Below are 26,196 nucleotides of genomic sequence, written 5' to 3'. Positions count from 1 at the left end.
TTTGCATTACCACTTCTGCAAGCAGTCCTGATATCGGGGATCCCATTGGTGTTCCATTGATTTGTTTGAATAGATGGAGGTGAGACACATATCCAGCAATTTCAGGATGCTGTCCTTGTTGATTCTGTTAGTTTGGAGCGCCTGCCATCCTGGTTCATCCAGCAGAGTGGCCATTGTCTCTTTGGCTCAGTCAGTGTTTATGGATGTAAATCGTGCTGTAATATCAAAGAATATCATCATCTCCTCCTCTTCTATTCTGGTGTCCTTGACGATGTTGAGGAATTCTTGGGAAGAGTGTATTGGGTGGATAGTGTTGTCCATGAAGTATTTCAGTTTCCGTTATTGTTCTTTGGCTAGCCTATATGTTGGTCTACCTGGTACTGGCTCGGTGAGCAAGCCGACAACATCAGCAGGGTTGTGATTGAGTCTGGGGTCTTTCTACACTGTGCGCCCCCTTCTGCACTGCAGCTACATGACATCTCATGGGTCAATGTTTTAAGCCTTCTGCTCTGCTCACTGAGCGTCTTACCTGACTGCAAGATCTGACGAATGCTCCAGATCTCCCTGTCCGTCGTCGCTTGAATTTTCCAGTTGACTTCAACATGGTGATGGACGAGACTGGAGTCAGGAATTCTGCTCAGTCAGCAACTTTCAGTAGCTGCCAAAGACAGAAGCATAAACAGACTGAGAAATTAGACTGATGCAGTGAGGACTACAGATGTGGAAGAGGGCTGAGCACCGCAGACATCTGGACAATCCCCGTCTCCATCCTTGGCCTCTGCTGCCACATCTCTGGAGTCGGATCTCATTGTAGCGGCAATCATTAGATCCACACTGTGACAGTTACTGTTTGAAGAGATACTGGCTGATATCACCAGGAAGGTGTCAGGATCACCCAATGGTCAGGAAGAAGGAGTTTTGATTCATGGTGCACTGGTATCAGTACTCAGGGATACACGAGCTTCGAGTGGGACAGGCAATGGCCGTGTGTTCCTCTCACTAGACTATTAATCCATAAATTAATGACAATGTCTGAAATACCCATCTGGTTCCACGATATCCTTCACGGAAGGACATCTGCTCTGCTCACCTGGTCTGGCCAACATGTGACTTCAGACCTAGAGCAACATGCCTGACACCCAACTCCCTCCAAATTGGCCCAGCAAGGCACTCAGTTCAAAGGCAGCTTGGGTGGCAAATAAGTGCTGGCCGGCTTGAAACACCCACATCCCGAGTGAATAAATAATCACGGAACGGTGTAAAACATTCAACAAATGGACATTCCACTGGAACAGACAAAACCTCAGCAAGAAATTCCCATTCTCTCTCACTCAGGGAACCAAGTATCGGATTCAAAGAAAACCAAAGAAAGAAACCAAGAAAAAAAAAATTCTGAAGTGAAGGAATGCGTTTCAGCAAATGACAACGGGCCATCATATATGGAAGTAGGTGTTAAAGGGACTGCAGATGGGCTCCTTGCAAGAGGAGTGTAGTTGCAAGAGGAAACATTGTCGGGGCTCAATGAGATGACAGGACCAGGGAGAGTTGAAGGAGCTGGAGGTGGTGAGAGCGTTAGAGAGTGGCAAGGGCTTGAATGATGTTACAAAACCAGTACGAATTGCTGCAATGCTTGCAGAGGGTGGGAAGGGAAATATACCCTATTATTTCTTCATTCGTGGAATGAGGGTGTCACTGGAAGGACCAGCATTTAGTGCCCGTTGATAACTGCATTGGGCAATTGCTAAGGGACAGTTACGAGTCAACCATTTTGTTGTGGGTCTGGAGTCACATTTTGGTCAGACATGGTCAGTTTTCCTTCCCTTAGGGACATTCGCGAAGGAGTTGGGATTTTGTTTTTCAACTGATAATCAACAATGGACACATCATTACAGATTATTTTTATTGAATTCTAATTCCACTATCTGCCACTGTGGGATTCGAAAGGAAAAAGAAAACAGTGGATTGACAATCTCCTCAATTCAGGGGAATGACTCGGAGCTGGCTGGCCATAGGCAGTGTACTCAGCAAGGGTAAATAAAGGGTGATTTGATGACAGGATACCGGCCTCTGTGCAGTTATCTCTCATGTACACAGACAAAAGCCGTTTGCAACACAGGATTGACCAACTGCAGGTCACAGGTTGGGAACAACTGCTCACACAGGACTGAGCAAGTGCAGTTTGCACACATACAATTGTGAGCAATCACAGTCCACAGAACATTTAAAAAAAAGACTCGTTTCACTCAGGAAACTGACTGTTTGCTCTCATTGCACACGTTAGCAATTGCTGGGAGAACACAGATTGAAAACAATCACAACTGAACATGCAGAGGCCTGGCCACTCTCAATCTGCAAGAAAATAAAGCACAGTTCTCTGTCCAGAACTGGCCATTCATCATTGACAGGACAAAATAAATGTTCCCAAACACCGAAACGATATTTTGCAATGAAAAGGAGTTTTAAAAACAAAAGCATCCCACAGAATACATGCTGTCCATCTGCACTGCACAGGTCAGCACTGTCTTGGAATTCTCTTCACTTGTCTGGGTGAATGCAGCTCCAACAATATTCAATAAGCTTGACACCATCCAGCACAAAGCAGCCTCATGTTTGGAACGATATTAACTCACTTCACTCGTACCGCACCGTGACAGCAGTGTCCACAATCTACGAGGATCATCAGCAGCAGCATTTCACAACACCATAAACAACCTGGAAGGAAAACAGCAGGTGTATGACACCAGCAGCATTTACAAGGTCCCATCCAAGCCACGCTCCTTCCTAACAGAACTGTGGCTGTCTTGCACCCAAAGGATTACAGTGGGTCAAGCAAGGCAGCTCACCAAAAAAAGTTACTGGAAAAGGTCAACATCTGTGAAGAGAAACCAAGGTTTGCATTGCTTAGAACCACCACCACCAGCTTCTTCAGCAATAAAAGATGGGAAGTAAATAATGGCCACATCACATGCATGAACATGCGATGAAACTCAGGGACAATTCATGTCCCTTCAACATCTTGCTCAACGAGTTTGCTCACTGAGCTGGAAGGTTAGTTTTCAGACGTTTCGTCACCATTCTAGGTAACATCATTAGTGCGCCTCCGAAGTGCTGGTGTTATGTCCCGCTTTCTATTTATCTGGTTAGGTTTCTTTGGGTTGGTGATGTCATTTCCTGTTCTTTTTCTCAGGGGATGGTAGATTGGCTCTGCATTGTCTATGCAACTCACAATCCTATCTACGTTTGTGCCAACAACAAACATGGAAAAAATTTATTTGATCTGTGCATCTAACTGATCCATAGATACTGTGAATAGCTGGAGGCCAAACATGAATCCTTCCTCTAACTCAAGGAACAGCCTGCAAACTCACAAATCAACAAATTTATAAGCAAGTGCTTTACCATCTGTTAAACAATTTTCAACACATGCCAGCACATCACCTCCAAGTCCACGTGGTCCAAATTTGTTAATTTGCTTTTTCAGTGGGAACCTGTTAATATGCATCTGAAAAAGCAAATAAAGTTTCCTCCTACCATCATTTTTTTGGAGATAGATATAATAATTCTAAGTTTGAATGTCGTTATGGAAAATGACAATTTAGTACGGAAGTTAAGTGCCTAAATTTGAGGAATGCAGCTTATTATTAGATTACCTCTACCACTAGGCATTATCACTTTCATTAGACAGGGCCTGGCACATATAGTTGGGGGGAGGAACTACTTGCATTTGAGTCTGTATTCGGAAAGTGGGACTGTTATAAAGTGATACAATGAGAATGCATGATAAAATAACAAGGTGTAGAGCTCGATGAACACAGCAGGCCAAGGAGCATCATAGGAACAGGAAAGTTGACGTTTCGAGTCTGGAACCTTCTTCAGAAAAGGGGGAGAGGAAGGGAATTCTGAAATAAATTGGGGGGGGGGAGAGGTGGTGGTAGAAGGTGGCTAAAAAAGCAGATTAGTGGAGAGAAGATGGACAGGCCATGGAGGCAGATCTGGAGCCAGTCAAGGTGAGTGTCGGCAGGGAGTTGGGATGGGGTCGGTCAGTTGAGGGAAGATGGACAGGTCACAGAGGCGTGGATGAGGCTGGTAGGTAGGAGGTGGGAGTGGGGAGTGGTCAGTGAGGTTGGAGGAGCAGAAAGTTGGGAGAAAGGACGGAGAGGTCAAGGAAGAGGGGACAAGCTTCGCTGGTTTTGGGATGAGGTCAGAGGTGGGGAGATTTTTAAGCTTGCAAAGTCCACACTGAGACCATTGGGCTGCGGGGCTCCCAAGCAAAATATGAGGTACTGTTCCTGCCACCTTCAGGTGGCATTGTTGTGGCTCAGGATGGTGAGGATCTCCAACATGTTCCGATTAATAAGGAGCAAGAATTAAATGCTTTTCAAGCATACTGGTGGATAAATTACCAGCGCCCATTGAAATTTATCCCAGGTACTATAAGAGGCAAGAAAGGAGATTGCAGAGGCCTTGCAGATATATTTAATCGCTTAGTGACCACATGTGTAGTGCTGAATGACTGGAGGATAGTTAATGTGTTTAATTTGTTCAAGACGGGGAGCAAAGATTGGCCAGGTAATTGCAGAAGAGATAGCCTGATATCGGTCGCAGCAAAATTACTGGAAGAAATTCTGAGGGAAAGGACAAATCAACACTTGCAAAGGAAGGAACCATTGGGCTAATCAGCAGAGATTTGGTCAAGAGAGATCCTGTCTGATGAATTCAGTTGAGTTCTTTCAAATTGTGCCTAAAAATATTGATGAGGTCAGTGCAAATGAAATGGTTTGAATGAAAATCAGTGAAGCCTTTGACAATATTGCACATGGAAGGCTGGTTCAAAAGGGAGGAACCCACGAGATTGAGACAAGTCGGCAAAAATAGATCCTAAACTGGAGGAGAGTAATTTTTTGTGATTGACAGCCTTTGACCATCAGCAGACTGCAGGGATCGCTGCAAGGCCCATTACTGTTTATTCTGTACATTAATGTCTTGGTTGTGAAAGTAGATGGTATCATCAGTGAGGTGGATGGTCTCAGATGACGGTCTGATATTGATCGGCTGATAAACTGAGCACCGCAATGACAGATGGAACTTATTTCTAATAAGTTTGAAATAATACACTGTGCGAGTTATGGCAAGTGAAGGACATACATAATGAACAGGAGGTACAGGCAGAGTACTGAGAAACAAAAAGGACCTTGGTACACAGAGTGACAGCGTGGTGAAGACAGATGAACTAGGGCCACGTCCTCACAAGGTGAATTAGTAGATGTACCCAAAAGGATCTATCCAGCCGAGCAGGGGTGTTGGACCCGAAACAGCAGAGACTGGCAAAGATGTTGAAGACATCAATTTAAATAGACAAGGCAGGCAACAGCATGGCAAGAAATGAAGTAAAAGTGATTAATTGAACTGTACTTATTTCCATGCAATGGACTTGACAGGAAAGGCAGATAAACTCAGAGAATGGATGAGGACATGGGATTGGGACAGCTAACGTATTACAGAAAAAAAAAAGCTGAGGGAAAGAAAAGGCGAGAGCTCAATGTACCAGGGTACAGACACCACAGGAAGGTTCGAAGGGGAGGCAAGTTAGGAGGGGAAGAGGTATTTTTGAATTGGAGAAACATGACGGCAGCGTTTAGGGAGAATATTCCAGGGGTTTGCCCAGCAAAACTATTTTTGTGGAACTGAGAAATAAGAGTGGGCAATTGCTTTGGTATAATTGGACAACCCAACAATTGGTGAGAAATTGAAGAGCAAATATGTTCAGAGGTCTGAGCTATCTATCAGAACAATGGGGGTGTAATGGTAGGGGATTATAATTTTCCAAATTGAGACTGATACCACACAGTGTTATGTGCTTTCAGTGGGAGGAATTTGTTAAGTGTGTTGAAAAATAACTCCCTCAAACAATACGTAGGCAGCCCGACTGAAGAAGGGGCAAAATCTGACCTCCACGTGCGAAACAAGGTCGGGCAAGGGACTGATGAGGTATTGAGGCAGCACTTTGGCAAAGAGATCACAATTTTATTAGTTTGAAAACAGCTATGGAAAAAGATTGGCCTGGTGCACAAAATAAAGTTATAAAGTAGGTCAAGAGCAATTATGATGGTATTTGACGGGAATTTTCAAAAGACGGTTGGGGAGGCTTTTTGCAGGGGCATCTGGCAAGTTGGAAGCTTTCAAAATCAAGAGGTCAGAGCCGGCATATTTCTGTTAGTGTGATGGACGATGCTGACAGAAGTAGGAAACTCTGAATGATTCATGATATAGAGGCTCTGATCAAGAAAAATGGGACACTGCTGGATCAAATTAATCCCTTGAGGACTATGGGCGTGTAGGAATAAACTTTATGTGGAGGAGCAGAGGGATCTCGGGGTTCATGTGTACAATTCCCTGAAAGTTGCCACCCGGGTGGATAGAGTTGTTAAGAAGGCGTATGGTGTGTTAGCTTTCATTAACAGAGGGACTGAATTCAAGAGCCGTGAAGTTATGCTCCAGCTATACAAAAGCCTGGTTCGGCCACATCTGGAGTATTTTGTCCAGTCCTGGTTGCCTCATTACAGGAAAGATGTGGAAGCGTTGGAAAAAGTGCAGGGGAGATTTACCAGGATGTTGCCTGGAATAGAGGGAAGGTCTTACAAGGAAAGGTTGAGAGAGCTAGGCATTTTCTTTTTAGAACGATGAAGGATGAGAGGTGACTTGGTAGATGTGTACAGAATGATCAGAGGTATAGATAGAGTAGACAGCCAGAGACCTTTTCCTAGAGTGGAGGTAGCTATTATGAGGGGACATAGTTTTAAAGTGAGTGGAGATAGATATAGGGGAGACGTCAGAGATAGGTTCTTTACTCAGAGTTGTTAGGGTGTGGAATGGATTGCCGGAGAGGGTAGTGGAGTCGCCCTCACCAGGGCTTTTAAGCAGCTATTAGACAGGCATATGGATGATAGTATAAGTTAGGGGTGGAGGTTGGATAGACCTCAGGATTAGGGTAGAGGTTCGGCACAACATTGTGGGCCGAAGGACCTGTACTGTGCTGTACTATCTATGTTCTATGTTCTATGAAATTGGGAGAGCAAAGATGGGGCATGAGATAACTTTGGCCGATAAGGTTAAGGAGAATCCGAAGAGATTCAATGAGGATATTAAGGGCAAAAGAGCGACTGGGCAGAAAATGGGGATTCATACAGATTAAACAGGCCACCAATATAGGCAACCACAGGAGATGGGTGAGACGCTAAACAGTGTTTCATATCAGTACTCACTGTGGGGAAAAACCCGTAAATTCAGGTAAATAAAGAGCAATATCCTAAAAGAGTCTACACGACAGAACAGTGATGTTGGATGTCTTAAAAAGCTTGATCAAGTGTACCTGATGTCTTTTGGGGAACCAGGGATGAATCTGTTGGACCCCGAGCAGAGATATTTCACTCAAGCACAGGAGGTTGTGGGGTGACCTTTTACAAGTTAATTAATGCCCGAGGAGCATCAATAAGATGAATAGCCAACATCTCTCCCCCAGGGTAGGGGTGTCCAAAGCTAGAGGCCATAGGTTTGAGGTGAGAGGGGAAAGGTTTAAGGAGACATGAGAGGTAACATTTGCCAAACAGTGAATGGTGCATATATGGAACGAGCTGCCAGAGAAAGCTACAACATTGAAAAGATAATGGGGCAGGTACATCGACAGCAAAGTTTTGAAAGGATATGGGCCAAACTCAGGCAAATGTGACTTATTCCGTTCAGGAAACCTGGGCCTGATGGATGAATTGGGTCACATAGTCTGTTTCTGTGCTGCAAAATTCTATGACTCCAATTACTGGAGAAAGAGACGACTAAGACGAGACATGTTGCAGACATTGAAGCAAGTTACAGAGATAGGGATGGTAGTCAGGATTGGAGTATATTTCAAATGTATGGAGGGACTGTCGAGCGGGGAGGTGGTCACAGAAATAGGAGCAGTTAGTGGAGTTGGAACAGTTGAAGACTCTGGTCCACAAGAGTCTACATTTGACCACATAGACACAGCCATGGAGGAGGAACACAGAGCAGAAAGATCAGAGGCAGCATTACCGCCCTCTTGTTGGAGATTTGCTTTCACTTTTATGTTGATCCTCACAAAGACAGCACAGGCCTGCAATGATAACTGAACTTCCTATGCTATCTTTGGAAGGCATACTACAAAAATGCTTAAAGTAGGCCTCCCATGACAGTAGTGAACGAGTTTGGCTCAGTAATTAGGGAAAGAAGTCTGCCATTCTCACTTGGTCAGGTCAGACCCACAGGCATGTGGCAGACTCTCAACTACCTTCTGGCTTGCTGTGCCATTTCATTCAGTTCAAAGCAGTTTAGGCTGGGTAATAAGTGCTCTCCAGGTAGAGACACGCACATCTCATGAGTGAATAAATAATAACTGGAACCACTGTCCTGGTCAATCACGCCGGCAGGTTTATGGACAGGCCTGTAAACTGACAGAGAGGATGCTGAGACGGGGGTCAGGTGAAAGGAGATTCCCAGACCAAAGCAAAAGCTGAAGAATTATAGCAGCACGGTGATGTTGGTGAAGACAAGCAGATCGGGATAGGAAGCAACAAAACTGTACATTTGTGAATTGGTATGTGTTGGGGAATTTTGGTAAAATATACCTCACAATGTTCCTTTTGGGAAGGGCAAGGTATATGCAGTACGATAGTGTCATTCGAAGGGGAGCTCGGAGATTGTTTGTGTCAGCGTTCTTTTGAATAACACGTTGTGCAACAGGCTAGGGACGTAGCTGTCCCAGATCGACCGCTGTATCATGAAGTTGAGTAAATGAGTAATGTCACACCGAGAGATCCTCAGGGAAATAGTGGAAAAAGTGGAATTCAAAGGAAGTATGAAGTTTTGAAGTGATCATACAAATTACAAACAAAAAGAAACAAGGCCAGTTACATGAGTTTTGTGGGGGGGGGGGGGGGGGAGAACCGGCCAAGTTAAACAGTGTAAAGAGACTGTCATGTATGGCCGCAAATGAACACAGAAACACATTTGAAGGAACAGTGTAAAATATTAAAAAGATATTCCACTGAAACAGGCAAAACCTCAGCAAGAAATTCCTATGTGCATGTCACTCGGAATAAATGATCAGATGCAATTAATACAGGCTGAGAAGACAACCAAAAAATACCCTAAAATTCTGAAGAGGAACAATGTGGATCAAAAAATGACAGCAGACTACCTAAGTATAGAAGTCGGTGTTAAACAGATTGTAAGGGGTCTCTTCGGAGGAGGAACGTGGTAGGAAGTGGATCATTGTTGGGGTTCCGTGAGATGGCAGGATCAAGGAGTGTTGAAGGTAGTGAGAGCGTTGCAGAGTGTGGCAAGGGCCTGAACAATGTCACAAACCCAGTACGAATTGCTGCACTGTTTGCAAAGGGTGTGGAGGGAAATACACCCTTTTATTTCTTCATTCCTGGGACTCGGCTATCACTGGATGGGCCAGTATTCAGTGCCGATTGCACTTTTGAGTGAAGAGTCAGCCATTTTGTTGTGGGTCTGCAGTCACATGTCGGCCAGGCCTGTTCAGATGCTGTTCCCCAAAGGGCATTCGTCATTGAGTTGAGATTACTTTTTTTTTACAAAAAGATGATCAACAACGGACATACCATTCATGATTATTTTTATTGAATTCTAATTCCACAATCTGCCCAGGTCCCCAGAACATTATCTATGTCTCTGGATGAACAGCCCAGTGGTATTATCACTAGACTGTGGCCGACCCCACAATGGAGTTGGTTGAAGTGATATGGAGTGTTACAGAACATGGAGACCATTACAACTGCAAAGCACGTTGGGTAATCCATAACAGGTTTCAAAAATGGAAACTGTCAAAGCGGTATGAGATATACCAGAGACCAACAGGGCAGGTGGCGATGAAACAGGTTCGATATTGTGAGGAGATGTCACAACAGGAGGATGTTAGGGGTTCTGTCATTTACAGACATAAGGAATGCTGTAGGGACTGGATGAAGTCACAGTAATGAGGGTGTGTTTGTTATTTGAGGAAGAGGTGCCAACACAAATGCAAAAATGGAACATTCACCGAGCACACAAAGACCACACGTATGAATAATCACAATAAAGATCAGCTCCACATTCATGTCAGTTGTGTGTGATCTTACTACTCAAAACACCACAGCATAAAACCTGCTCTCCACACAACACTGACTATTTACAATTCATTTGATGAAAATTAGATCATAAATAACCGGCCATTTGAAGTCCACAGGATAAATAAAAGCTCCCCACAGATCATGCACAATTTGTAATTCACAACATATGAACCAGCAGTCCACACAGAATTACCGAGACGCAGGCGTGAAAGGATGGGGAGGATTTAAAGAGGAGGGAAGAAGAGCTTAACGAGATGTTAAATGGGTGCGAGTGTATGAGTGGAAAGAACAGGGTGGACAGACTTGGATTGTTTCTGCTTGAGGGTCAGTGGCTGAGCGGGCAACTTGTTGAAATATATAAAACTGAGAAGCAAGGATAGTGAATAATCGGAGTCTCTTCCCTCAGGTGAAAAATATCAAATACAACAGTCATAAGTTTAGGCTGAGAGGGGAAAGTTTAAAGCAGGCATGAGAGTTTTTAGAGGTGAGTAAGTGCCTGGAACAGATTGCCAGGGTATTTGGTCAAAGCAGAGATGAGAGCAATGTTTAAGAGACATTTGGACAGATACATCAATGGGCAGGGAAGAGCGGGATATGGATTATGTGCAGCCAGATAGCATTAGTTTCAAATAGTATCATGGTCATTGCAGAAATGATGGGCTGAAGGACCTGTTCTGGTTCATGACTGTTGTATGCCCTATACCCTAACAGGTGAAATTAAAGCTTTAAAATTAAACAAAGAACTGTGAAATCTGAAGATCTGAAACAGAACAGAAGTTGGTGCACAAAGTACGTAGGTTGGCAGCGTCTGTGTAGAGAATTGAGCTCTTCAGAAATGAGAGACATACAGATGCACACACACAGAGACATGTCTAGCCATTAAAAAAAAAAGAATAAACTCAGTTCCCCGCAGAGAAATTAAAACCAGCTCTGCACACACGACTGACCAGAGTCCACAAGGTCAATTGCAGCCTTCAAACAGAAATGACCACAGTCCACAGAATAAAATCAAGCTCTACAGGCAGAACTGACCATTTACAATGTGTAGGATTAACCAATGCCATACACAAAACTACCTGCTTACAGTCCGCAAGATAAATAAAAGCTTCCCAGACAGTATTGGCCATTCTCAGGTCACCGGTTGAGAACCAGCTCAATTGATCCACCTAACCATTCAAAATCCAGGGATTAAACCCAAACCCTAGACACAATTAGTGAAACACAATTTGTTGGTGTGAACCCACTCCCCACTTCTGCAGTGTTGGGGAAAACAAACAAAGAAGAAAAAAAGAAATTAAAAAAAAAAGAAAAAAGATAGCAAAAAGAAAACAGCACTTTTATAATCTCCTGAGTGCTGGAGAATGACTGAGAGCTGGCTGGGCATTGGCAAAGTTCTGTGCAGGAGTGAATAAAGGGTGACTGAGTAATGGCATACCGGCCTCGGTGCAGTTATATAGAACATAACAGCACAGTACAGGCCCTTCGGACCTCGATGTTGTGCCGACCTGTCATACCGATCTCAAGCCCATCTCACTTACACTATTCCATGTACGTCCATATGCTTTTCCAATGACGACTTAAATGTACCGAAAGTTGGCGAATCTACTACCATTGCAGGCAAAGCGTTCCATTCCCTTACTACTCTCTGAGTAAAGAAACTACCTCTGACATCTGTCCTATATCTTTCACCCCTCAATTTAAAGCTCTGCCCCCTCGTGCTCACCATCAACATCAGAGGAAAAAGGCTCTCCCTATCCACCCTATCTAACCCTCTGATTATTTTATGTTTCAATTAGGTCACCTCTCAACCTTCTTCTCTCTAATGAAAACAGCCTCAAGTCCCTCAGCCTTTCCTCGTAAGACCTTCCCTCCAGACCAGGCAACGTCCTAGGAAATCTCCTCTGCACCCTTTCCAAAGCTTCCACATCCTTCTTATAATGCGGTGACCAGAACTGTACACAATACTCCAAGTGTGGCCGCAACAGAGTTTTATAGAGCTTCACCATAACCTCTTCGTTCCGGAACTCGATCCCTCTATTAATAAAAGCTAAAACACTCTATGCCTTCTTAACAGCCCTGTCAACCTGGGTGGCAACTTTCAAGGATCTGTGTACATGGACACCGAGATCTCTCTGCTCATCTACACTACTAAGAATCTTACCATTAGCCCTGTACTTTGCCTTCCGGTTACTCCTACCAAAGTACATCACCTCACATTTGTCTGCATTAAAGTCCATTTGCCACCTCTCAGCCCAGCTCTGCAGCTTATCTATGTCTCTCTACAACCTGCAGCATCCTTCGTCACTATCCACAACTCCACTGACCTTAGTGTTGTCTGCAAATTTACGAACCCATCCTTCTACGCCCTCATCCAGGTCATTTATAAAAATGACAAACAGCAGTGGACCCAACACCGACCCTTGCGGTACACCACTAGTAACTGGTCTCCAGGATGAACATTTCCCATCAACTACCAGCCTCTGGCTTCTTTCAGCAAGCCAATTTCTGATCCAAATTGCTCTATCTCCCACAATTCCATTCCTCCGCATTTTGTACAATAGCCTATTGTGGGGAACCTTATCGAACGCCTTGCTGAAATCCATATACACCACACCAACCGGTTTACTCTCATCTACCTGTTTGGTCACCTTCTCAAAAGAACTCAATAAGGTTTGTGAGGCACAACCTTCCCTTCACAAAACCGTGCTGACTATCCCTAGTCAATTTATTCTTTTCTAGATGATTATAAATCATATCCCTTATAACCTTTTCCAACACTTTACCAACAACTGAGGTAAGGCTCACTGGTCTATAATTACCAGGGTTGTCTCGACTCCCCTTCTTGAACTGGGGAACCACATTTGCTATCCTCCAGTCATCTGGCACTATTCCTGTAGACAATGACGAGTTAAGTATCAATGCCAAAGGCTCGGATACACACAATAGCAGTTTACAACACAGGACTGACCAATGGCAGCACACAGGTTGGAAACAAGTCCTCACGCAGAACTGACCATATGCAGTCTGCAGACACACAAGAGCGAAAAATCAGTGTACAGGACTAAAAAAAAACTTTCTCCGCTCAGGAAATGAACTGTTCGCTCTCCAAGTGCTTCTTTCAAAAAAAAAAAGTAACACTTCACACTTGAACAACTGCTGGCAGTCCATAGAATGAAAACAATCACAACCGAACAAGCAGAGACCTGGGCACTCACAATCCACAAGAAAATAACAGACTGCTCCATGTACAGAACTGGCCATTCATCATTCACAGGATAAAATAAATCTTCCCAAACACAGGACTGATATTTTGCAATGAAAAGGAATTTTAGAAACAACAACATTTCATAGGATGTACGCTGCCCATCTACAGTGCACAGGTCAATGTCAAAGGATATGCTCCCCCTGCCTGGGTGAATGCAGCTCCAACAATACTCAATGAGCTTGACACTATCCAGCACAAAGCAGTCTCATGTTTGCAATGATATTTACTCACTTCACGCGTAACACACTGCGACAGCAGTGGCTACAATCTACAAGGTTCAGCAGCTGCAGCTTTTCACAAGACCACAAACAGCCTGGAAGAAAAACAACAGGTGTATGACATGAGCAGTATTTCTAAGGGCTCCTCCAAGCCATGCTCCTTCCTCCCAGCCCTGTGGCTGTCTGCACTCCCAACGGATTGCAGTGGGTCAATCAAGGCAGCTCACAAATAAAAACAGAAGTTGCTGGAAAAGCTCAACATGTGAAAAGAAATCAAAGTTAACATTGCTCAGAAGCACCACCACCTTCTCCAGGCAATTAGAGATGGGAAGTAAATGTTTGCCAAGCCACTTATGTCCACATCACATGCATGAATGTGTGCCAAAACTCAGACAATTCATGTCTCCCTTCATCCTCTTTGCATTCTCTGCACAGCTCACAATCCCATCTATGGTTTGGCCATCAATAAACACAGAAACATTAGTTTTGATCTGTACATCTCATTGGTCGAGAGATTACGAATAGCTGGAACCCAAACATGAATCCTTCCTCAAATTCACAAAGTACAACCTGCAAATTCACAAATCAACAATTTATTAGCATGTGCTTTTCTGTCTGTTAAACAATTCTCAACGCATGCCAGCACATCACTTCCAAGTCCATGTGGTCAAATATGCTGATTTGCTTCTTCAGTGGGACCCTGTTAAAATGGATCTGAAAAGTCAAATAAAGTTTCCTCCTACCTCCAATTTTTTGGGGACAGAGATAATAACTCGAAGTTTGAATGTCATTATGGAAAGCGAAAAGGATAGTGCAGAAGTGTCTAAATTTGAGGAAAACCACCTATCATTACACCACTTCTATCACTCGACATTATCACACACGAGGCAGGAGCTGGCACATATAGACTGGGGGAGGAACTGCTTGCAGTGATTCTATTTTGGAAAGTGAGACTATTTTCAAGAGATACAATGAGAATCCAGGGTCACTGTGTTCCATGAATGAATGACATGAGGATGAATGAGCATGAACGACAAAGGCAGCGATATCATGAGTTTCATAAAGATAGCACAACGAAAAAGGGTAAAGCCCTTCAAAATTATAGTTTACAAAAGGAGGTCCTTAAAATTGGAGAGCAAACCATGGCCATGAAATGTCTTTGGCAAGTACTGTTCAGGAAAAAAGCCACAAGGTGTTTTATACGTATACTTAGAGTAAGAGAATTACCAAGGAGAGTGGAGCCTGTTAGAAACCAAGGGGCAAATTGTCATAGAGTCAGAAGTAAGTGAGGTCTTGAATGAACACTTCTCATCTGTGCTCACAAAGGAGAAACATGTTGTAGCTGTGGATTTCAGTTAGGATGCTGAGGATCTAGAACGTGTTCAGACAAAAGTTGGGGGTGTTGTCCATAGTGAGGTGAATGGTCTCTGACTACAGTCTGATATTGATCAACTGATAAACTGAGCACAGTAATGGTAGATGGACATTACTTCTAAGAAGCGTGAGGTAATACACTGTGGGAGGTATGCTCAGTGAAGGACATACATAATGGGCAGTAGGTACACACAGAATACTGAAAAAACAAAAAAGGACCTTGGCACAAAAGTCCAGAGATCACTGAAGGTGTCAGCACAGATAGACGGTGGGGGGGGGGGGGGGGGGGGGGGGGGGGGGGGTGGGCAGGGGTGAAAGCACCTGTACAGGGGGGGCGGGGGATCACATGTTCTGGCAAGGTGAATAGTTTGAGGCATTGAAAGTATTTCAACCAGTCTGTCAGGGGTGTGGGAACCGAAACAGCAGTGAGGCAAGAGAGAGGCTGGCACAGAAGTTCAACACAACAATTTAAATAGACAAGGTAGGGAAGAGCAGGGCAGAATATGAGGGAAAATTGATGAATTAAACTGCATTTATATCAACACAATGGACCTGACAGGTCAGGCAGATCAACTAAGGGCATGGATGGGGGCATGGGACTGGGATATCAAACATATTACAGAAACACAGCTGAGGGAAAGAAAGGACAAGCAGCTCAATGCTACAGGGAGGATAGAAGAGGAGACAAGATAGGAGGAATCAGGAAAACATGATGGCTGTGCTTAGAGAATATTCCTGGGGTTTGCCCAGTGTAGCTATACTAGCAAAACAGAAAAATTAGAACGGGTGATCACTTTGATGCAATTGTCCTACAGGCCCCCAACAGTCGGTCAGAAATTGAGGAGCAAATATGTTGAGAGATCTTAGATAATTGTGAGAATAATAAGGGTGTAATGGTCGGGGATTCTGAATTTTCCAGACCTAGACTGGTACTGCCAAAGTGTGAAGCGCTTTGATGGGAGGAATTTGTTAAGTGTGTTCAAGAAAACTCTCTCAAACAATATGTAGATGGCCCGATTGGAGAAGGAACAAAACCTGACCTGCACGTGTGAAACACGGTCGGGCAAGGACAGTGGTGTTATTAGGGAAACACTTTGGAAACTGACCACAATTTTATCAATTTGAAAATAGCTATGGAAAACGATTGGCCTGGTCCACAAGCTAAAGTTATAAGCTGAGGTTTGACCAATCTTGATGGTATTTGATAGGAATTTTCAAAAGATGATTGGGGAGGCTGTTGACAGATAAAAAGGACATCTGGCAAGTTGGAAGCTTTTAAAAAGTGAGATAAAACAAGAGATCAGGGCCAGCATGTTCTTGTTAGTGTGATGGACAATGCTGACAGAAATAGGAAACACTGGATGACTGGTGATAGAGGCACTGTGGTCAAGAAAGAGGGGACACAACTGGATCAACGCATCCCTTGAGGAGTATGTAAGTTTAGAAATACACTTTATGAAGGAAATCCGGAGGGCAAAAACAGGACACGAGATAACAATGTTGTGCCAACCTGTTATCCAACTAAGATCAATCTACCCTGCATACCCTACCTTTCACAATCCTCCATGTGCCTATCCAAGAGTCGCCGAACAGTCTCTAAATTATCTGACTCCATGACCATTGCCAGCAGCGCATTGTACACGCCCACCACACTCTGTGTGAAGAATCTACCTCTGACCTCTCCCCTCTCCCTTCCTCCAATCACCTTAAAATCATGCCTCCTCATAATTGTAATTTCTGCCTTGGGAAAAAGTCTCTGACTATCCATTCTCTCTCTTGCCTCTCATCATCTTGCACACTTCTATCAAGTCACCTCTCATCCTTCTTCACGCCAATGAAAAAAGCCCTAGCTCCATCAATCCTTCCTCAGGAGACCTGGCCTCCAGTCCAGGCAGAATGCCGAATTCTCCTCTGCACCCTCTCTGAAGCTTCCACACCTTTCCACTGATGAGGTGACCGGAACTGAACACCATATTCCAAGCGTGGTCTAACCAGAGTTTTATCGACCTGCAGCATAACGTCACGGCTCTTAAGCTCAATGAAAGCCAACACTCTATATGCCACCTTTACAACCTTATCAACTTGGGTAGCCACTTTGGGGAATCTATGGACGTGGACCCCAAGATCCCTCTATGCCCCCACACTGCCGAGAATCCTGCCATTTGGCCTGTATTCTGCACACTGCATTCAAATTCGACCTTAAAAACGAATCACTTTGTACTTTTCTGGATTGAATCCCATCTGCTACTTCCTTGTCCAGCTCTGCATCCTGTCAATGTCCTGTTACAACCTCCAACAGCCCTCGATGCTGTCCACAACTCCGCCGACCTTCGTATCATCGACAAACTGACTAACCCACCCTTCCACTTACTCACCCAAGTCATTCATAAAGTGCACAGGTCCCAGAATAGATATGGAGAAGCAAGGTGTTTGAGATTCTAAACAGTTTCTCATCAGTACTTACTGTGCAGAAACAAACAAAGAAACAAGGAAACCTACAGCACAGGAACAGGCCTTTCGGCCGTCCAAGCCTGCGCCGATCAAGATCCTCTGTCTAACCTGTCATCTATTTTCTAACGGTCTGTGTCCATTTGCTCCCTGCCCATCCATGTACCTGTCCAAATATATCTTAAAAGGCGCTAACGTGTCTGCGTCCACCACCTCCGCTGGCAACACGTTCCAGGCACCCACCACCCTCTGCCTTATCTAGACAGAAGGACTAGTAAATTCAGGGAAATAAAGAGCGATGTCTTGAAAAGAGTCCACACGACAGAAGAGTGCTGTTGGAGGTCAAGAAAAGCTTGATGAAGTGTATCTGAGGACGTTTGAGAAACCAGGGCTGAATTTGTGGGAACCCAAGCACAGATATGTCCCTCAAGCAGAGGAGGCTGTGGAGTGACATTTTCGAGGTTCATGAATGCCTGAACTGCATATAAATGGTGAATAGACAAGGTCTTTGCTCCCAGGGTAGGGGAGCCCAAAATTACAGAGTATCGGCTTGAAGTGAGAGGGGAAAGTTTTAAAACAGACCTGAGGGGTAACGTTTTCCCACAGAGAATGGTGCAAATATGGAACGAGGTGCCAGAGGAGGTGGTGGAGGTAAGTACAATTACAACAGTGAAAAGACATTGGGGCAGGTACACAGACAGGAAAGGTTTGTAAGGATGCAGGCCAAACGCAGGCAAATGTGACTTGTTCAGTTCGGGAAACCCGGTCAGCATGAACAAGTTGGGCCAAAGCGTCTCTTTCCGTGCTTCACAACTCGACGACTCCAATTACTGGAGGAGGAGACTCCCGAGATAAGGCATATTGCACAGACTGAAGCAATTTACAGAGGTCAGGATGGTGGTCAGGATTGGAATATGTTTCAAATTTATGGAGGGATTGCAGAGAGGAGAGGCGGTGACAGAAATAGGAGCTAGAATGATTGAAGACACTGGTCCACAAGACATGACACAGACACAGTCATGGAGGGAAAGCACAGAACAGGAAAATCAGAGACAGCATTACTGCCCTATCGTGGGAGATTTGCTTTCACTTCTGTTGGGCTGATCCTCACAAAGACAGCACAGGCCTGGATTGATAACTGTGAACTTCCTCTGTCGTCTTCGGAAGGTACAGTATCTCAAAGCTGAAAGTAGGCCTCCCATGATGACGTGTGATTGAGTCTGACTGTAATTAGGGGAGAAAATCTGCCACCCTCACTTGGTCAGGCCTACATGTGACTTCAGACCCACAGCAACGTGGTTGACTCACAACTACACACTGAAATGGCACAGCAAGCCATTCAGTTCAAGGGTAGCTCGGGGTGGGTAATAAACGTTGGCCAGCCAGAGACACCCACATTTCGTGAGTGAATAAATAATAACTGGAACCATGCTGGGACCAGTGTCCTGGCCAATCATGTTATAATGTTTATGGAGAGGGCTTTCAACTGACAGAGAGGATGCAGGGACAGGGTTCAGGGGAAAGGAGATGTCCAAATCCAAACAGAAAATGTGATTGGAACAGCATGGTGATGTGGCTGAAGACAAGCAGAAAGGGACAGGAAGCACAGAGCTTCACAGAAACTATACATAAGTTTGTGACAGGAAATTGTAGTATAAAGTACATGATAATGTTACTTTTTGGAATGTTCAAAGTATGTGCAATAAAATGGTGGCATTCGAAAAGGAGCTTGGAGAATATTTTTGTCAGTGTTTCTTTGAATAACATGTTGTGCAACTGGCTAGGGACAGAACTATCCCAGGTTGACTGTTGTGTGATGAAGCTGAATAAATGAGTCATGTCACACAGAGATCCAAAGGGAAATTATGAAAAAAGTGGAATTCAAAGGTATAATGAAGTTTTAATGTGACCAGACAAAGAACAAGCAACAATAGAAACAGAAACAAAGCCAATTGTATGACATTGAGGGGAAGTGACCAGTGTAGACAGAGTAAACTAACTGAAATGCAAATGAACAGTGGAAAACATTTGAAAGAACATTGTAAAATATCCAACAAAAAGGGCATTCCATTGACAAAAGCTCAGCAAGAAATTCCTAGCTGTGTCTCACGCAGGGTGTAAAGGAATATATTCAATTGAAAGAGCCCTAGAAGACGACAAAATAAGCAGAACAAAATCAGAAGAAAGAGACTGTTCAGCAAAAGACAGCTACCAAAGTATGGAGATAATGGGAACTGCAGATGCTGCAGAATTCCAAGATCATAAAATGTGAGGCTGGATGAACACAGCAGGCCAAGCAGCATCTCAGGAGCACAAAAGCTGACGTTTCGGGCCTAGCCCGAAACGTCAGCTTTTGTGCTCCTGAGATGCTGCTTGGCCTGCTGTGTTCATCCAGCCTCACATTTTATTACCAAAGTAGTGACGCAGGTATTAAAGGGATTTACTAGCAGAGGAATGTATTAGGAACATGAAACATTGTCGGGATTTATTGAGATGATAGGAACAGGGAAAGTTGAAGGTGCTGGAGGTGATGAGTGTGTTACAGAAAGTGGCAAGGGCCTGAACAATGTTACAAATCCAGGAGGAATTGCAGATCTGGAGGTGTCTGTAGAGGTAGGGAGGGAAATATGTACTTTTATTTAAATCATTCATGGCATGAGGATGTCACCAGCTGGTCGAGCAATCATAGCCCAACACTAACTGCCAGAGCACAGCTCCGAGTCAGCCATGTTGCTGTGGGTCTGAAATCACATGTCAGTTGGAGCAGCTAAGAATGTCAGATGACCTTCACTAAAGGACACAAGTGAACCAGTTAAGTGTTTCCTGATAATTAAGAATGCTTTTATGGTGACCTCATGAATATCCTGTACAGCCACATCATGACATCCCAATCTCCTATTCCCAATGCTCTGGCCAATGAAAGCAAGCATGCCAAATGTCACCTTCATCACCCCATCTATCTGTGACACCGCTTTCAGGGAACTATGTATCTGTGCCCCTAAGTCTCCCTGCTTGACAACACCGTCTAGGGCCTGAACATTAGCTGTTTGTGTTCTGCACTGGTTTGTTTTTGCAAGATTCAACACTTCACATTTATCCACCTCAATCTCCATCTGCTATTCCTCATCCAATCAACGTGATAGATCATGATCTCACTGAATTCTTAGATAACCTCCTTCACTGTCCATGATACCACCAATTTTACTGTCACCCACAAACTTACTAAACATGACTCCTATATTCTCATTCAAATCATCAATATAAATGACACATAACATAACCGAACCTGGTGGCACACGCATAGGCCTCCAGGAAGAACAAATCTCTGCCAGCACCCACTGTCAAGCCAATCTTGTACACAACTGGCAAGCTTTCATAGGACGCCATGTGATCTAAACTTGCTGAGAACCAAGTACCACTCTGCCTTCATCTATCTCCTGGCTACCTCCTCAAAGCAAAATGAATCAACTTTCAAAGCCACAATTTTCCACACACAAAGCTGTGCTGACGAGCCCTAATCAATCCTTGCCTTTCCAAATGCATGAAGAGCCAGTCTCTCAGGATCTCCCCCAACAAACTACCCACCACTGATGCCAGTGTCACTGGTTTGTAGTTTCCAGGCTTTGCCTTGCAGCCCCTTGAGTGATGCAACAACATTACCCACCCTCCAGTCTTCTGACATCTCACTGTGGCTGTTGATGATATAAATATCTTGCTGGAGCAGCTCACAATTTCTTACCTCGCCTTCCACAATGTCCTGGGATAAACCTGATCAAGGCCTGAGGATTTATCTGCCTTTGTGCATTTTAAGACTCCTAACACCTCATGCTCTCAATTGTGGACTCTTTTCTAGTCATCACAATTTATTTCACCAAGTTCCTGAGGTGCTATATTTTTCTACACAGTAAATACTGAAGTGGAATACTTGTTTAGGATTGTATCCATCTCTAGTTATCCCACATATAATGGCTTTGTTGATCGTGAAGAGGCCCTATTCAGTCCCAACATGCTCTCCAGCCCCTGTTCAAACTCGTCAAAATGATTTTGAAAATTCAAGTTAACCATATCTCCCTAATGCCAATCCCCTCCCTCCCCTTACTTATTCTGCAATTGATAGCCACACCTAAAAAAATGCAATCGAACAGGATCATCAAAAAATTCCCTTTCATAAACTCATGTATCTTCTGTTGTTTCAAAGGGTGCAATTATTGTTTATTGTCATATTCTTTATAATACAGTCCAGTACATTTCTAACTTACTGTCAGGCTCAATGTTGGCTTCAGACTGACTGCACAAAGCTTTTCGGGAATTTATAAGTATCAATCTGAAAAAGGGCGCTTACAGGTTCAGCAGGTAATAGAGAAGGCAAATCAAATTCTGACAATTATTAAAAAGGGAATGAAGTTTAAAAATAGGGAGTCCTTGCTAAAATAAATAAGTTGAGTCAAACGATACCAAGAATATTATGAACAGTATGACAGCCCTTTGGAAAGATATCCTTGAATTAGCGACAGGCCAGATAAGGTTCACTGGGCTTATCTTGGGAATGGAGGGATTTTCTAACGAGGAGAGGTTAAGTCGTCTGAGCTTGTCGCATTGTCATTTAGAAGAAGGAGGGAGAAATATAATGAAATATTTGAGATTCTTAGTGTTTCTTTTCCCCAAACGGCATTAAAAATAAAACGGTATAGCTCAGCACCAGACCCTTCAGGCTACCACGGCTGTGCCTACCACAATGTTATTCTAAACTAATGCCATCTGCCTGCACATTGTCCATATCCCTCGATCCTCTGCCTGTTTATTGCATTTGTCTCAATCCCACACAACTTCATTCATGCGCCCCACACATCTCATTTGAAATTTCCTCCATGCCGGGCACCCAAGTATTTGACATTTTTTTCACTGGAGAAAGAGATTTTGACTATCCACATTATCAGCTAGGGTGATTCTTTTCTTTCCTCCTTCCTCTGCTTTTAACCAGAATCCAGGCTGTTTGAGTTCCTTTTCCTGTCCAAGCTGCTTCATCTGCAACTGAATCCTAGCCATTTCCAAAGAGTGTTGTCAGTCCCTTTCCTTTCCTCACAGATGAGGGTAACCCCAACTCCAGCCTGTCTGCCAATTCCAACAGCTTTGCCGTGGTCACTTTTTGCAAAGACGCCGAAGTCAATGCTTCCACCCCCAGAAATCTGAGTGATGACTGAAAGAGCCATTCCTACACAAGGCACGCCCTGTTTAAACCAAGGGAATGCAACACCCGAAACAAAAGACACTGACAACAACCACTCACCACCCTGGAGTCAATTAACCCGAAACCCAAAGTGGAATTGTAGAATTATTGTGGCAAGAGCGCCCAATCTGTTATGGGCCAGGCGGGAATTTCCTCACAAGATTTTAACAAAGTAGCCGAAACCCTAATTTTGAGATAGTCAGAAGGGTCCCAACCTGAAAGATAACCAAGTGTGGGGCTGGATGAACTCAGCAGGCCAAGCAGCATCTTAGGAGCACAAAAGCTGACGTTTCAGGCCGAGAAACTTCATCAGAAAAGGGGCCGTTTCTGATGAAGGGTCGAGGCCCAAAACGTCAGCTTTTGTGCTCCTAAGATGCTGCTTGGCCTGCTATGTTCATCCAGCCCCACACTTTGTTATCTTGGATTCTCCAGCATTTGCAGTTCCCATTATTCCAACCTGAAATGCCAACTTTTCTGCTCCTGATGTTGCCTGGCCTGCTGTGTTCTTCCAACTCCACACTTACCTTTCGACCCTAACTTTCTTATTTTAAAGAGGCAGATGTCATGTGGGTGTTCCAAGTATGATGCACTTGGTTTGAAGCAAAACAAATTTATTTAAACACGCCAATTAAAACATGAACAGAAGAAAGTGGAATTTAGAATAACAAAATATCGGAAAGCCTAACACACCCAATACAGTAACTATTACGAATTAACTGTTCCAATCTTGTCACATCCCATAAACACACCCGTTGGTTAAAAGGAAATTCCAAACACAGATTCTTAAAGGCAGGAGGGAACAACATCCAGAGAGAGATTTCCGAGAAAGCCAGTTAGAAATTATTTATTGAAGCTTGCAAACCTTCTGGACGCACAAATCTCATGGCTGCTGTAGCTGGAATAGAAGTAGACAGCCTGAACTGGCCACTCCTCTTCCATTGTTAAGTTGCTTTTCAAACAAAAAACCCAAAGGCCTAAAACCCCCGAACACTTCCCACTTCTGCATTTACAAGCAATCTTAAAAAAAAAACGACAAAGTAACCCTTTTAAAGTCACACACTACACCCACCTACCACAAGCTGAGACCCTTGTAAAAGTGGAAACAGCTTCGGTACTTCCAGTATGGTGCTACACTCTGTACATACCCGTGAAAGACCGAAGCATCCCCTGGGACCCGCCAAAAATATTGATCCAATCCCCAGGACCCCCGGAACCCACTGGAAACACCAACGCACTCCCCGAGACCCACAGTAAAAACTGATGCAAACCCCAGGACACCATGGGACCCACCGTAAATACTAACACATTCCCCATGGTCCCTTTTTCATCCTGGCCTGCTCACTGGGGCCCCTAAACATACGTAAGATCATAAATATGAATGAGGAGCAAAAGTAGAAGATATCTGCCCACTCAAACTTGTGCTACCAATAACTATGACCATGGCTGGTTCTCGAACTCAGTCCTCTCATCTAGCTGACTCCCTATACCATGTGCTCTCTTTATTCCCGTAACTCGATTAAACTTCTTCTTGGAAACGTTGAATGGTTTGGCCTCAACCACTTTCTGTGGCAGTGAATTCCACAGACTTGGAGGCAATGGCCTATTGGCATTATTATTGGACTATCAAACAACAGACCCAGATAATATTCTGGGGAATATTGGTTCTGGGGCCATGGATTCAAATCCCATCATGGCACAGGGCAGAATTTGAATTCAACAAATACCTGGAATTTGGAGTTTAATGATGATTATTGAGAAAACCCATCAGGTTCATTCATGTCCTTCAGGGAAGGACACTGCCATCCTTACTTGTGCTGGCCTACACGTGATTCCACAGCCACAACAATGTGGTTGACTCTTAACTGCCCTCTGGGCAATTAGGGATGAGCAATAAATGCTGCCTAGCCAGAGACGTCTTCGTCCCATGAAAGAGTGAAAAACAAAATCTCTGGCAAAGACATTTTTCCTCATTTCAGTTCTAAGTGGCCTATCCTGTGTCCTCAGACTGTGAGCCCTGCTTCCAGATCCTTTAGTCATTGGGAATATTGCTCTTACTGTTATTATGTCTAGACCTGTTAGAATTTTATACATTTTCATGAGATCCACCCTCATTTTCATAAACAACATTGAATACTCTCCTAATCAATCCAACGTCTCTTCATATGTCAGTCCAACCTGGTATCAGTCTGGCAAGCATTGCCTCTATGGTCAGAACATCTTTCTTCAGATAACAGAAGCCAAAACTGTACATAGTACTCCACATACAGTCTCACAATGGCCCTGCACAAATACTGCAAGACCTCCCTGAATCCTCTCCCTACTAAGGCCAACATACCATTTGCCTTCTTCAACCCCTGCTGCACCTGCACCCACTGTGCAAATATGAACACGCTCACTGGGGAATCTCTATACACACTGACTCATTACCCCACAAATCCTTTATAATTAGGAACACACTCCCAAAGGCACAAATTCCCGAAACTGTCCTTGGACACACCTGAAAATTACGGTCAGTCACTGGAGACTCACTGTGGTCTCTCTGTGGAAGTTTATTACACAGACACACCACCCCCAGACCCATGTAAACGTGGACACCAACTTATGTAAATGATGACACACTGTCAACAACATTCTGTGAAATACACCCTGCGAGAATCCTGGCAAATACTAACAATTTCCTTGTGAGAAGCCTCTACAAACTGACACACTTCTTGGTGATTCCTGGTGAACTCTACCTCATTACATTGGAACACTTTTTTTAAAATACTGACACATGCACAAAGATCCCCTGTAAATACTGACAGTCCCACTGAACTCAAGTAAACAACATCAGAAGAAGGGTCCCAACCTGAAACGTCAAGCTTTCCTGCTCCTTGGATGTTGCTTGGCCTGCTGTGTTCATCCAGCCTCACACCATGTTATCACCACGTCACCCTAGACCGGCTGTAAATGCTGACAGACTTCCCTGGAGATGCAGTGCAGAGACTGTTGTATTCCCTCTGGAACACCCAGTAATTATTGACACGTTCTCTTTGGATTCGCTGCAGATACTGATATACTGCCCAGAGACCCCTCAACATACTAACACATCGTGCACAAATTCCCTGTCAACATTACTCACTCCCCAGTCCCTCCTGTAGATACTGAAACACTCCCAGTCAGGTTCCCAGAAATTGTTAACACACTCCCAATGGATTTGTTGTAAATATTGATGCACTCTCCTGGGATTTCCTGTAAAAGTCCGTCACCTTTCTCAGGAATGCCCTTTAAATATCAATGCCCTCCCCAGAAACACCCAGGAAATGCTGAAAATCCTCCCCAGGACATGCTGTAAATACTGATGCATCCCCTCTGGACCCCTGTAAATATTAACACACTCATCCTGGATTCCCTGTGGATACTGCTTTTAAGAGATACAGAGCCACATCGCCTAGAATCAGATCCTTCAGTCCAACCAGTCCACACCGACCATTAACCCAAACTGAACTGGGGCCAAGCACAGGAAGGTGGAACATGCCC

At 44.1% G+C, this 26,196-nt stretch overlaps 1 long non-coding RNA gene across 1 annotated transcript in view; it reads right to left on the bottom strand.

Moving 5' to 3' along the window:
• Positions 1 to 2,145: 2,145 nt before the first annotated feature.
• LOC132209186 (uncharacterized) overlaps positions 2,146 to 26,196 on the bottom strand; it is a 45,840-nt gene continuing 21,789 nt past the window's right edge. Inside the window, exon 5 of the long non-coding RNA XR_009445279.1 lies at positions 2,146 to 2,712. This is a non-coding gene — a long non-coding RNA (uncharacterized LOC132209186). The remainder of the gene's footprint in view (positions 2,713 to 26,196) is intronic.

This window comes from Stegostoma tigrinum, unplaced genomic scaffold (genome assembly GCF_030684315.1).
Source record: "Stegostoma tigrinum isolate sSteTig4 unplaced genomic scaffold, sSteTig4.hap1 scaffold_70, whole genome shotgun sequence".
Taxonomy (NCBI): Eukaryota; Metazoa; Chordata; class Chondrichthyes; order Orectolobiformes; family Stegostomatidae; genus Stegostoma; species Stegostoma tigrinum.
This window is presented reverse-complemented; position numbering and strand designations above follow the sequence as displayed.